The following is a 14,197-nucleotide window of genomic DNA, read 5'->3' as shown; positions in this document are numbered from 1 at the left end:
TTATTGTTTGTTTTAAATTTATTGATAATTTTGGAGTCATACACATCTTTACAGTGTTATCTTCTAGTTTATGAACATGGTATAGCTTTCCATTATTTTAGTTCTTTTATAGTTTTTAGCACACAGATCCTTTGCATATTTTACTAGATTTATATATAAATCTTTCAATTTTGGAGTTATTTTAAATAGTTTTTTTAAACATTTGGTTTCCATTCCTTATTGTCATTACATAGAAATATGATCATATTCCTTGTATTCTGCAACATTGCTAAACTCACTTCTTAGTTCTTTGTGTGTGTTTGTGTGTGTGTACACGTGTATTTCATAGGACTTGGCATGTAGATAATTATTTTATTTGTAAACAGCAACAGTTTTATTTTTTCTTTTCCAACCTAGATGCCTTCTATTTCTTTTTCTTGCCTGATTTCACTGGCTAGGTATCCTAGTATAGGTCAAATAGGAATGGAAATAAAAAGACTGTGGCTTGTTCCCATTCATGGAAAGAAAGCGTTCAGTATTTTGTCATTAGGTGTAAAGTTCCTGCTATTTTTTCAACAGTGCCCTTTGACAGTTTGACAAAGTCCCATCTCTTCATAATTTCCTGAAAGCTTTTTTATAATCATAAGCCAATACTGAATTTTGTGAAAGGCTTTCACTGCATTAATTGATATGACCATATCACTTTTTTCCTTTTGACTATTAATATTACTCTGATTGATTCAAATGTTGAACTAACTTATCATAGCCCTAGCCAAAGCTCATTTGGTTTTGATGTTTTATTCTTTTGATGTACTGATAAATGTAAATTCATAGACTTCTGTGAAAGATTTTTGTATCTATGTATATGAGGAATATTGGTATATCATTTTTTCTTGTAATATCTTTGTTGTCAACATCAAGGTAAATGAGGTGGGAAGTGGTCCTTCTTATTTTCTGGAAAAGGTTGTATAGAATTGCCATTATTTAATCATTAAATGTTTGATAGAATTTTATAGTGAAACTCATTGGAACTATAGATTTCTTTGTTGGAAAGTCTAAATTATTAATTCAATTTATTTAATACTTATAGCACTATTCATGTTTTCCACTTCATATTGGGTAGTTTTTGATACTCTGTGGGCTCCAAAGTGACATCCTCTATTTCATTTCTGATATTGGTAGTTTGTGTCCTTTCTCTCTCCTCTCTTTGTCATTTAGGTATTTATAAATTTTAGAGATCTTTTTTAAAAACTTACTTTTGATTCATTGGGTTTTTTATTGTCTTTTTATTTCACTTGATTTTTCCCATTATTTACTTTTTGTGTTTGATTTGGGGGGGGTTTTTGTAGTTGTTGTTCATTATTTTCCGTTGTTTGTTTTTAGATTGTTGAAGTGGCAATTTAGTATTGATTTAAGACCTTTTGTAATGTAAGCATTTAATGTCAACAATTTTCCTATTAGGATACTTCTAGATGTAGCTCATAAGTTTTGTTTTCATTTTCCCTCAGTTCACAGTATTTTCTAATTTTCCTTGAAACTTCTTTTTTGACTGCTAGATTAATTAGCAATGTGCTATTGGTTAATTTCCAGATGTGTCAAGATATTTTGCTATCACTCTTTCTTTGATTTGTAATCTAATTCCACTAAAGTCAGAGACATATATATTTATATAATTTCAATGCTTCCAATTTGGTAAAGTTTGTTTTCTTAATCTAGGATACCATCTATCTCTGTGAAATCTCACATGCACTTGAAATGAATATGTAATTGGCCATTGTTGAGTGTAGAGTGTTGTATAAGTTCCAGGTTCATCCAGTTGTTTGATGGTGTTGTTCAGTTTTTTTATATGCTTTCTACTTTTCTGTTTATTAGTTCTATCAATTATTGAGAGTAGAATGTTGGATTTCCAATTATAATTGTGGATTTATCTCTTTTTACTTTTTTTTTTTTTTTGGTACTAAGGATCGAACTCAGGACCTTGGGCTTACGAGGCAGACATGGTGCCACTGAGCTAAATCGCTGGCCCTCTCTTTTTTTCTTTTTGGTACCAGGGATCGAACTCAGGACCTTCCACTTGCCAGGCAGGCTCGATGCCACTGAGCTAAATCCCCTGGCCCTCTCTTTTTACTTTTAGTTCTCTCAATTTTTACTTTATGTATTTTAAAATTCATTGTTATGTGTATAAACATTTAGGATAATTATTTCTTCCATGATATTCCTCTTTGTGGTAATTTTCTTTACTCTGATGTTCATTTTGTCTGGCATTAATCTAGGCATCCTAGCTTTCATTTTATTAGTTTTTGCATTATATAGTTTCTTTGTCTCTACTTTTGACCTATTTGTATCTTTATATTTGAGGCGAATCATGTAAATAGTATTTAGTTGGTGGTTTTTATGACATTCTGACAGTCTTTTTTTGTTTGTTTAATTTTTTGGTACTGGGGATCTAACTTGGGACCTTGTGCTTGCAAGGCAGGAGATGGAACCACTGAGCTAAATCCCCAGCCCAACAGTCTTTATTTTTTAATTGATATGTTTGAATCATTTACATTTTAGTGTAGCTGGGCCAGGCATTTATCTCAGTGGTTCTGCCACCTGCCTCACAAGCACAAAGACCTGACTTTGATCCTCAGTACCAAAAAACAAACAAACAAACATTTTAGTGTAGCTATGAATATGTTTGAAGTTAAGCCAGTCATTTTATTTTTTCTATTTGTTGTCTCTATTTTTCACTTTTGTCTCCCATTCCCTGCCTCTTTTTTTTTTTTTTCAGGATCTCACTATGTAGTTCAGACTGGCTTTAAACTCTATTTAGCCCAGGCTGGTCTCAAACTCACAGCAATCCTCCCTCAGCCTCCCGAGTGCTAGGATTATAGGCATGTGCCACCAAACCCAGCCCTGTTTCATGCCTGTTTTTTGGGAATTATTTGAATATGGTTTTAGTATTCCTTTTTCAATTATCTATGCTATTTTTCTCTAGATGCATTGGGATTCTCCAGCTATCTTATTGTTATTGATTTCGTTTAATTCCACTGTGATCTGACAGTGTACTTTGTACGTGTTCTCTTTTTATTATTATATCTCTTTATATGGTATTTTTATTAGTTGCTATTGCTTATAGGAATTACAATATCCATCACTTTTTGCTTTTAAATATTGTAGCATCTACAGTTTAATACCTTACCAGTATATGGGCTTTTTACAAAAGTTGTTTTATGGGCTACATCTTCATACAGTAAAAACTCCATTAGAAAATGTAGCTTTTGCTCTTTACCATCATTCATATTTTAAGGAAATTTTAGGGAAAGAATCCATTGTTTAATTTGCCCAGAAATTGATCATTTCCATTTTTTTCTACATTCCTGATGTTCAAAGTTTCCCTCTGGTATCATTTCTCTCTGCCTGGAGAACTTTATTGGAAATATTTTCAGAGTAGGTTTGGCAATGAATTCTTCTAGTTTTCATTTGCTTGAGAATGTCTTTACTTCAATTCGTTCCTGAAGAATATTCTTACTGGAATAGAATTCTAGCTTGATATTTGTTTTCTATTAGCACTTTAAGTATATTGTTGCAATTCATTCTGAACTCTGGTTTCTTGTGAATAATCTAGTCACTTCAGTCATTGTTCTATAAGTAATATGTTCACTCTTTTCTAATTGCTTTCAGGAATGTTTTTTGTTTCTTTAATTTCCAGAAATTTTATTATGATGCATCTGTGCATAGATTTCTTTAATTTTATATTGTTTTATGGTGTGGTGAACTTTTTGACTCTGAAGATTTGTTCCTGTTGCCAAATTTGGGAAGTTTTCTAGTCATTATTTCTTCAAATATATTTTGTGTGTTGCAATCTTTACCTTTTTTTTCACACTCCAATCTTAGGAATGTAAAATCTTTTGGTATTGTGCCACTAGTTGCTTGAGCTCCATTTATTTTTTGAATCAATTTTCTCTTTTTTGCTCACATTGTATACTTTCTATTGCTATATCTTCAAGTTCATCAGTTTTTTTCTGTGTTACCTTCATTTGGCTGATAAGCCCATCAACAGTTTTTTTAATTTCAGTTACTGTATTTTTCAGTTCTACAAGCCGTACTTCATTCTTTCCATCTTCCATTTCTTTGCTGAGCCCTTAAAATTAGTAGAAAAAAATTGCTCTGTTTATTGTAAAGACTTGAGGCATTTTTGTTGGAGCATGTCTTTAGTAGCTGCTTTAAACTCTGTCAAACACTTTCACATCTGTGTGGGCTCAGCATTAGCATCTTTTCCCGTGTGAATTGAGAGTTTCCCGATTCTGAGTAAATTTGGTTTGCATGCTGGATATTCTAAATGTTATTTTATAAGACCCTGAGTCTTGCTGAATTTTATGGAGTGTTAATGTTTTCTTTCAGCAGGTCCTCAACCCAGCTGGATTCAGGCCTCAGTTTCCATCCAGCTTTCTATCATTGTGGTCTCTAAGTCAGTTCAGTTTTCAAGACCTTTGCCATGCTGTTCACATCGGTCCCAGATGTTTCCTTCAGCCCAGCTTATAGTGCAGGCTGTAGCCTATTCCATAGATCTGTTCTAACATCTGTCGATATACTGTTTAGAGTCACAACCAGGTATGAGTCGCTCACTGTTGAGACCAAGAGTTTATAAGCAGCTTTCTCCTCTCTGTCCTGGATGTCCTCAACCCTTTTCAGCTCCCTGAGTTCATTTTTTTGCTCATTTTGGAAAAAAAACAGGGCACTACTTCCCCCCACTCCACCACATATGTCCCATAAGTGTGCTCACACCTAGGGCCACGTCTTAGGACAGAAGGAGCAAAACCGCCTTGGAGGATTGCCTCTACTTCTGGAGACCACAGCCCCTACCCTCAGAGAGGATGATTCCTATCCTTAGGGTCAGCTCCCATGACCTCCAGTCACTTCTGACCTATTGTCAATAGGACCCAGGACCATTGGTGGGTGCAGGAGGAAAAGACAAGGAAAAGAGAGAAAACTTCACTTTCCATCTCCTCGAACCAGAACAAGAGGACCTCTCAGGATCTCTCTCTTCCCACACTGATATCCACTCCCAGGTTGCATTGAGTATGGGCCAGTGAATACCAGGATACCACAGAAGCTGGTTTGCTGAGTTCTTCATGCTTTGACTGGGCCTCACTACCTTGAGAGAAGACTGCTTCTCTGGGCTTAGCTAATTCCTAGAGATAGCCAACAGCTCACCTGGAGCACTCCTTTCATATGCAAACTGACTAATCCAAACCCCCCAACCATGTCCTCTATGGCGCTCTGACACCCTGGACCATGCACTGTCCATGCATATAGTCCAGTCACTCCAGGGCTATGTTCCAGACAACTTAAGACAGTCCCTATGCTCCACCACCACCCTGGAGGTGTTCTCATGCTGGCCAACCTTGTGTCTCTTATGCTGCTTCACCATTTCTTTCCAGAGAGACTACAACAAAGGCACTTGCCACCCTATCCCCAACCCCCTCTGCCTTCTAACCACCCTGTATTTTCCCACGTGGCCCCCTGTGGGATGACATGACCCCTTGTCCCAGAAGCGATAATAAACTATCATTTCAATAGCAGTCATCACCTGACCTGTTGGCCCTGCCACAGCTAAATAATAATGAAGCCTACATTTTAAAACAGAAAGACAGAAGGGAATGCATTATTTTTCTATTTTTTTAATATCATAAATTTATTAGCCAGGACTATTTCAGTTTCAAATTAGAGAAACTGATTTATCACTGTTGCATCCAGGTGGGAGGAATCTCTGGGGAGTTGGCTAGGAGTACCCCCCGACCCCTCAATGACCCTCCAACTCTCTTCCGATCCTTGCTCTCACTCCAGTGAAGAATGGAGAAGTGGGGCTCTTGGAAATGGGCAGTAAAGACTAGTATCATGCAAAGCAAAAGTTTACTTAAAGTGTGGCAAATGCAGAGGAAGCAGAAGAAAAGCTATCTTAACAGCAGAGTGATGCTGCAAGATAGGGAACCTTCCTCTCAGGATGGCTCAGTATGAGATGTGCTCATACTTACAGAGGCAAACTGTTTTGTTGATTGGCATGAGCTAGGCAAATCGGGGTCTTAGCCTTTGTTTCTGGGAAGGGGACAAGGAAAGGACACAGTAAATGTGAATAATACTTTCATAAGAATATAGTAGGGTACAAATGTACCCTCAAGTACGTGGTACACGATAAGCATGTGATGATCTTACAATTGTCAGCCACAGATAAGCATGTGATGACTTCACACTGTTGGACATCTGTGTTTTGTCCTGGGTTTTTTATGTCCCTCTAATCTGCCCCCACACTGTTATGGTCTGAATGCCAATATCCCCCAAATCCGTATGTTGAAATTCCTAACCCATGAGGTGGTGGAGATGAAGCTCCTGGGAGGTGATTAGATCATGAAAGTAAAGCCCTTGTGAGTGGGGTCTGGGTCCAGAGACCTGGCTCCCCTCACCCCCATCATCTGAGGACCCAGCAAAAATCCACCAGCAGTGAATCAGAGAGCTGGTTCTCACCATGCATTAAGTCTGCTGGAACCTTGACCTTGGCCTCTGCAGCCACTAGAACTATGAAAAATATATTTCTATTGTTTAACAGCTGTGCAGCTTATGATGTTTTATTATAGCCCAAGTTGCCTGAAGCATTTACCCCAAAGAAGGAATCTTTATTGCCTTGAGTTACTAAGTTACTAAAACTTTGTTGGTTTAGTTTCACCTAGCTGTACTTTCTCCTCCTCCTCCTCCTCCTCCTCCTCCTCCTCCTCCTTCCCCCTCTCTCTCTCTCTCTCTCTCTCTCTCTCTCTCTCTCTCTCTCTCATAATAGTTTGTCTTAATGCTCTAGTGTGTACCTGTTGTGCCTCTGTGGAGCATCCCTTCCTCTTCTAAACCCAACTTTCCCTCGGGGAGCCACTCCTGCCCACTGCCAGGCTGTGTGTTTTGGGGAGTTGTTGCCACTATTGCCCCACACTACAGAAGGGTTTCATGAATAGGCCATCCAGTCTGCATAGGCAATATCCTGGCCACAGTTCTAGGGTGATGAAGGAGAGCCATGCCCAAGGGTCCACATGAAACTATTGGCAAAGAACATCTCTACTTCTGCTAGTGTTCCTAAGTGAGGGGAATGTCAATCTGAAGTGACATCTGCCTATGGCTTTCACTGGACTTATCCAGTGGCAAAAACAACCAAGAGAAAAGCATAGCTCCATCCTGGATATTAGCAGGTGTTTTTATAATACTGGTGCAGATTCAGCAATGCCTGAATTCTGTCCTTTCCTGTGACCCATCAGTTGTACACACTATAAATTTCTATGCTTCTTGAACCAGTCTATATTAATTTTCTGTCACTTACACCACAAGTATCCTGACTAATGCACAGATGAACCTTTTCTATTATACTTTATTGTGATCTAAATCTTGAGTCGATTATCTTTAACTGACAACACGTGGAGATTTGTATTGGAGTCATTTGTATAAATGACTATTAGAAGGAATTGAGCTTGCTGGATGAATTTTTTCTGACTATACTCTCTTCTTTGTGTTTTTGTCAATGACAGTTGTTCTATAACATCTACTCTGAGTCTTCCTTGGAAGGAGACCCTGGGTAGAGGATTTGGGCACTGGTAGTTTATTTCAAAGGTGATCCAACAACATCAGAAGGGAATTGGGGGAGTAGGTATGGGAAAATGAAGATAAGTTATTAAGAAGGTAGATACAAAGGGGCAGAGCCACTGTGGTTCAGTCCTGCTGGGCAATGGGAGAACATGTAAAAGGAGGCTCAGAGTTACCCATGTAAGAAGGTAGGAAGGAGGGTTATTTATCCTCTAACTAACTCACTTCTATTATTGGCACCGAGTTGTTCCCAGAGCTTTCATTCCTCCAGCCTCCCCTGCCTCATTTGTTTGTTTATACTGTGTGTGTGTGTGTGTGTGTGTGTGTGTGTGTGCACACGCGCGCCTGCGCTGGGGATGGAACCTAGGGCCTTGCGCATGCTAGGTATGTGCTCTATCACTGAGCCCTATCTCACTCACCCATCCTGCCCTCCCCCAGCATTTCTGTTCTACCCTCCTCAGAAACCCCAAGCAACTCTTAAAGGACCTGAAGAATTGCAGGTGCTTGCAACAGGACATGGCAGACATGGGCTTGGGGGAGGCTAAGAGTTCAAGCCCATTTGGGAGCGGCCCAAACAGCATCTGCTGCAGAACTTGAGTGTTCTCACTTCATTACCTCTGTTTGGAGTTTTGCCTTTTTGTTTTGTTTTCTTCTTGCTTGTTTGTTTGGCTTTTTTTTTTTTTTTTTTTTTTGGTGCCGGAGATTGAACTCGGGACCTTGCACTTGCGAGGCAGACGGTAGAACCACTGAGCTAAATCCCCGGCCCCTGGCTTTTTTTAACGAGACAGGATCTCACTACCTAGGTTAGGTTGGCCTCAAACTTGCTATGTAGCTTAGGCTGGCCTTGAACTCCAAATCCTCCTGCTTCAATCACCATGCCTAGCTTACAGGTATGGGCCACCATGGCCAGCTTAGCCTCCTTTCCTATAGTAGATATGGAGGTACTTTTAATTTCATGTGTATTTATTTATAAGTAATGATTCCTCCTTAATCCAGTAACTTTCAAATTAATCAAGCTTCCTCCATATAAAAAAGTTGTCATAATGGCCAGGGATTGAGCTCAGTGGTGCTGCCACCTGCCTCGCAAGTGCAAGATCCTGAGTTTGATCTCCAGTACCAAAAAAAAAAAAAAGTTGTCATAGAAGTCAAAAGTGTGATATGTTCTGCCTATTTCATCCATTTTTTCATGCATTCATTCATACATCAGAAGTTTTGAGTGAGTAAAAATTAATAAGCAAAAGCCCAGAATATACAAATATATTTCCAATGCTTTGTATATAATATACAAAGCTCAGAAGCTGATGTCAGACAGAAAGAGCTGTGATTACCACTGGAATAAAATTATACTTACTTTAATTGAGGTGAATATAAACTCCTATAAGAACACAGTTAGAAGGACAAATAAGACACCATCAATATTTTAAAAGATGAGAAGGGGGGCAGAAAAGGTTACTACTTGTTGCTACTGTGACATAACTGGCCCATCTAAAGTTATGGCAGAGATCAGCAACTACTTTATTATGCACATGATTCTGCAAGTCAAGGTAATGAGTCCAAAGGGGCTGCTTGTTTCTTCATTGTCACATCTGGAGGCTCTCTAGGAAGACTGGAGGTGATATCAGGGCTAGGATAACTAACTAGTGGCTTGCTAACTTGCGACTGATGCTGATGCCCAGCTGGATGTTCAGCTCCTCAGCTGGAGTTATCATCTGGCTCATGCTCACTTGGCCTCTTCATGTAGCTTCTTGGACTCTCTCACAACGTGGTGGCTATGTTTCAAACCTGGTATCCTAGAACAACCTGGCAGAGCTGGATTGTCTTTTATTGGCCAAGCCTCAGAAGTCACATAGTATCCCCTCCACCTATCATCAAACTCCACAGGAGGGAACTTAGATGCACTTCTCAAGTGGGGTAGAGTTAGTCACATTACAGGGGACATGTGGGAAGGGAGAGATTATTGAAGCATATTTTAGAAAATACCGTCGTTTGCACTGAAGTGATAAAGTTTATTTTAAGCATCTGGTATTCAATAAAGTTTTTCCTGGATCACTTTATTTTCTACTAGATACTACTTCTAATTATTTAAATTGCCTAAATCAATTGTCTCATAAAGAGATGAAAACAGAAATTTATTACTTGGTGTGTTGGTCAGCCTTGCTCCGTCCACGGAGCATTCCATCTGAGATCACACTTCCAGAATCAGTGTCAGAGTGGGAGGAGGATGTTAGAATCAGCATAGTTGATTCTCTTTGGAGGTCAAGGAAGTGCAAAGACTGCGATCATTTTTATCTTAATATCAGAATTTATTTAAAGCACACACATACATATTCATGCTAAGTTCATTTTTTTTCTCATTGGACTTAATTCTTGGGAGTATTGGAAAACCCTGGGCAGAGGTAGGGGCTTCTGGGCTGCCATTCCACCACTCCCAGTGCAGAGGAAGGGGCCTCCCAGCCACCATTCCACTGCTCCCAGTGCTGAGGAAGGGGGTCTCCCGGCCGCCATTCAACCACTCCCAGCACAGAGGAAGGGGCCTCCAGCCCACCATTCCACCGCTCCCAGCATAGAGGAAGTGTACTCCTGGCCACCATTCCACCTTTCGCAGCACAGAGGAAGGGGCCTCTGGGCCGCCATAGCACTACTCCCAGTGCAGAGGTAGGGGCCTCTGGGTTGCTGTTCCACTGCTCCCAACACAGAGGTACAGGCCTCCTGGCTGCCATTATACCTCTCCCAGCGCAGAGGGAGGGGCTTCTCAGCCACCATAACACTGCTCCCAGTGCAGAGGAAGGGGCCTCCAGATCCCCATTCTACCACTCTCAGTGCAGAGGAAGGGGCCACCTGGCCACCGTTACACCTCTCCCAGCACTGAGGAAGGGGCTTCCTGGCCACCATTCCACTGCTCCCAGCGCTGAGGAAGGGGTCTCCCAGCCACAGTTTGACCACTTCCAGCATAGAGAAAGGGTCCTCCCAGCCACCATTCCACCTCTCCCAGCCCAGAGGAAAGGGCTTCTGGGCTGCCATACCTACACTCCCAGCACAGAGGTAGGGGCCTCCAGGCCGCTGTACCACTGCTCCCAGGACAGAGAAAGGGGTCTCCTGGGTGCTGTACCACCAGTCCCAGAGCATAGGTAGGGGCCTCCAGGTGGCCATTTCACTGCTCCCAGAACAGAGGAAAGGGCTTGCAGGCCACTGCTCCAGCTCTCAAGCACAAAGGAAGGAGCCTCTGGCTCACCATTCCACCACTCCCAGCATACAGGAAGGGGCCTTCAGGCTGCCGTTCCACTGCTCCCAGTGCACAGGTAGGGGCCTCTGGGCTGCTGTTCTACCACTCCCAGCCCAGAGGAAGGGGCTTCTGGGCTGCTGTTCCACCACTCCCAGAGCAGAGGAAGGGGTCTCCTGGCCACTGTTCCACCATTATTAGCACAGAGGAAGGGGTGTCCTGGATGCCTTTATACCTCCCCCAGCCCAGAGGAAGGGGCTTCTGGGCCACCATTCCACCCCTCCCAGCACAGAGAAGGTGAGCTGCATGGGCTCAAACAGCACCCCACCCCCGTCAAAATGAGAAGACATGTAAATCAGTCTCAAAACCAGACTTCCAGATCACCTCCAGCAACCCCAAAGGGAAATGAGAGGGAACACTTGAATTCTCAACCACATGGACTCCCTGAACTGGCAACAAAAGAGGATCTGGAAAAAATGAAATAAAAAATAATTTCTCAGATAACAACAGAGATTGTGCTCACAGTGCAAGACATCATTGATAAATCTAGAGAGGAGCTGAGGAACATGATGGAATCTCAACATAGGAAACAACGGAATCCATAAAACAGATGCAAACAGATTTCCAGGAGATTAAAAACTCCAATGAAAGTCTACATAGCAGAATGTGCCAATGTGAGGACAGAATTTCAGATATAAGAGATAAGATTGCAATTATTGACCAGGAAAAGAAAAATTGCTTCAAAATTGTAAGGGACCACAAGAAATCAATCCAGCAGCTGCTAGACGATGCAAAGAAGAATAACGTAAGACTGATCAAAGTCAGTGAAGACACAGGAGAGAGTGCAGACGACATAAAAAAATGTTCACAGAAGTAATGGCAGAAAACTTCCCAAGCAGGAGAAAAGAACTTGACATACAGATAAGTGAGGCATATAGGACTCTAACTAGCCTTGATCAAAAAAATCTACACATAGGCATATAATTGTTAAGACTCCAGAAACCTAACAGAAGAACAAAGTTCTACAAGCATTTAGAGAAAAGGAACAAATCACATACAAAGGAAAGCCCATCAGAATCACAGCAGACTTCTGAATGCAAACCCTCAAGGCAAGAAGAGCTTGGAGTGACGTATTTCAAGCCCTAAAGAAAACCAGCCTCCAACCCAGATTGATGTACCCTGCAAAAGTATCTTTCAAAATTGATGGAGAAATAAGATACTTTCATGACAAAGAGGATCTTAGGAAGTTCAAGAATACCAAACCACCACTCCAAAATATTTTAGACAATATCCTAGGAAAACATAATGAGGATCACAACCCCAGGAAGCCCAGCAGAATGAATCCATTGGGCACGACAAGAAATTAAATGTAAAGGGGGAGAATCCAACAAAAAGAAAAAGTTATGACAAGGATAAGTCAATATGTTTCAGTTATAACCATCAGTGGTCTCAACTCACCAATAAAAAGAAATAGACTGGCAGAATGGGTCAAGAAGCAAAATCCAACAATATGCTGCATTCAAGAAACACACTTAATTCAAAAAGAAACTCATAGACTGAAAGTTAAAGAGTGGAAAACAATACTCCATGAGACAGGAACCTGAAAAAAAGGAGGAGTAGCTATCTCCTTTGCAGATCAAGTGGATTTCAAACCAACACTGATGAAGAGAAACAAAGAAGGACACTACATCCTTGTAAAGGAAAGAATCCAAGAGGAAGAGATGACAATCATAAATATATATATACACCAAATGCTAGTGTGCCCAATATATAAAACAAATACTAACAGACATGAAAAGTCATATATGAACTAATAAAATAGTAGGGGGGACCTCAATACCCCACTGTCACAGATAGATCAACTAGACAAAAAATAAGTAATGAAATATTAGATCTCAATCAAACTCTTGAACAAATGAACTTAACAGATGTTTACAGAGTGTTTCACCCCACAAAATCAGAATACACATTCTTTTCAGCTGCACATGAGTCATTCTCCAAAATAGACCACACACTCATCATAGAACACGTCTAAGTAAGTGCAAAGGAATTGAAGTTATCCCTTGTATATTATCAGACCATAGTGTAATGAAATTGGAGATCAATAGCAAAAGAAACCACAAGAATTTCATAAACACATAGAAGTTGAACAGCATACTTCTGAAAAAAATCAATGGGTCACAGAGGAAATTAAACAACAAATCAGACAGTTCCTTCAATTAAATGACAATGACAATACAACATATCAGGATCTATGGGATACAATGAAAGCAGTCTTACAAGGAAAATTCATAACAGTGAATACTCATATTAGGAAAACAGAGTGAGCCCAACTAAACAACCTGATGCTGCACCTCAAGCTTCTAGAAAAAGAAGAGAAGGATAAACCCAAAGCTCATACAATGGAAGAAATTATAAAGATCAGAGCAGAAATCAATGCAATGGAGACTAAGAGAACAATACAAAAAATTAATGAAGCCAAGAATTGGTTCTTTGAAAGAATAAACAAAATTGACAAACCTTTAGCCAAGCTTAACAGAAAAAGGAAAGAAAAGGCCCAAATCCATGCAATTAGGAATGAAAAGGGTGAAATTACTACAGACTGAGCAGAAATCCAGAGGATCATCAATACCTACTTTGAGAACTTGTACACCAATAAGATAGAAAACACAGAAGAAATGGACAGATTCCTAGATACATATGAATTACCACAGTTGAACAAAGAAGACTTAAAAATTCTAAATGACCCAATATCAATCAATGAAATTGAAAGTGTAATTAAAAACTTACGAACTAAGAAAAGCCCAGGTCCTCATGGCTTCACTGCTGAATTCTACAAGACATTTAGAAAGGAACTAGTGCCACTATTATTTAAACTCTTCAATGAAATTGAAAGGGAAGCAATACTCCCAAATTCATTCCTGGAAGCAAGCATCACCTTGATCCCCAAAGCAGAAAAAGACACAACCGAAAAAGAGAACTATAGGCCAATCTCACTAATGAACATAGACGCAAAAATCCTTAATAAGACACTGGCAAATAGAATGCAGAAGATCATCAAGAAGATCATACACCCTGACCAAGTGGGATTCATCCCAGGGATGCAGAGATGGTTCAACATATGCAAATCAATAAATGTAATACACTATATCAGTAGAACCAAGGACAAAAACCATATCATCACCTCAATCGATGCAGAAAATGCATTTGACAAAATCCAACAAGCATTTATTTTAAAAACCCTACAAAAAATTGGAATAGACAGTCTCTACCTCAATCCGATAAAAGCTATCTATGAAAAACAAACAGCCAATATCACACTAAATGGTCAAAAACTGAAATCTTTCACACTAAAATCAGGAACAAGACAAGGATGTCCACTATCACCACTCCTGGTCA

The sequence above is a fragment of the Heterocephalus glaber genome, unplaced genomic scaffold (genome assembly GCF_053883595.1).
Source record: "Heterocephalus glaber isolate CG9 unplaced genomic scaffold, H.glaber_assembly_v1.0 deba00001472, whole genome shotgun sequence".
Taxonomy (NCBI): Eukaryota; Metazoa; Chordata; class Mammalia; order Rodentia; family Bathyergidae; genus Heterocephalus; species Heterocephalus glaber.
Note: the sequence above shows the minus strand (reverse complement) of the source record.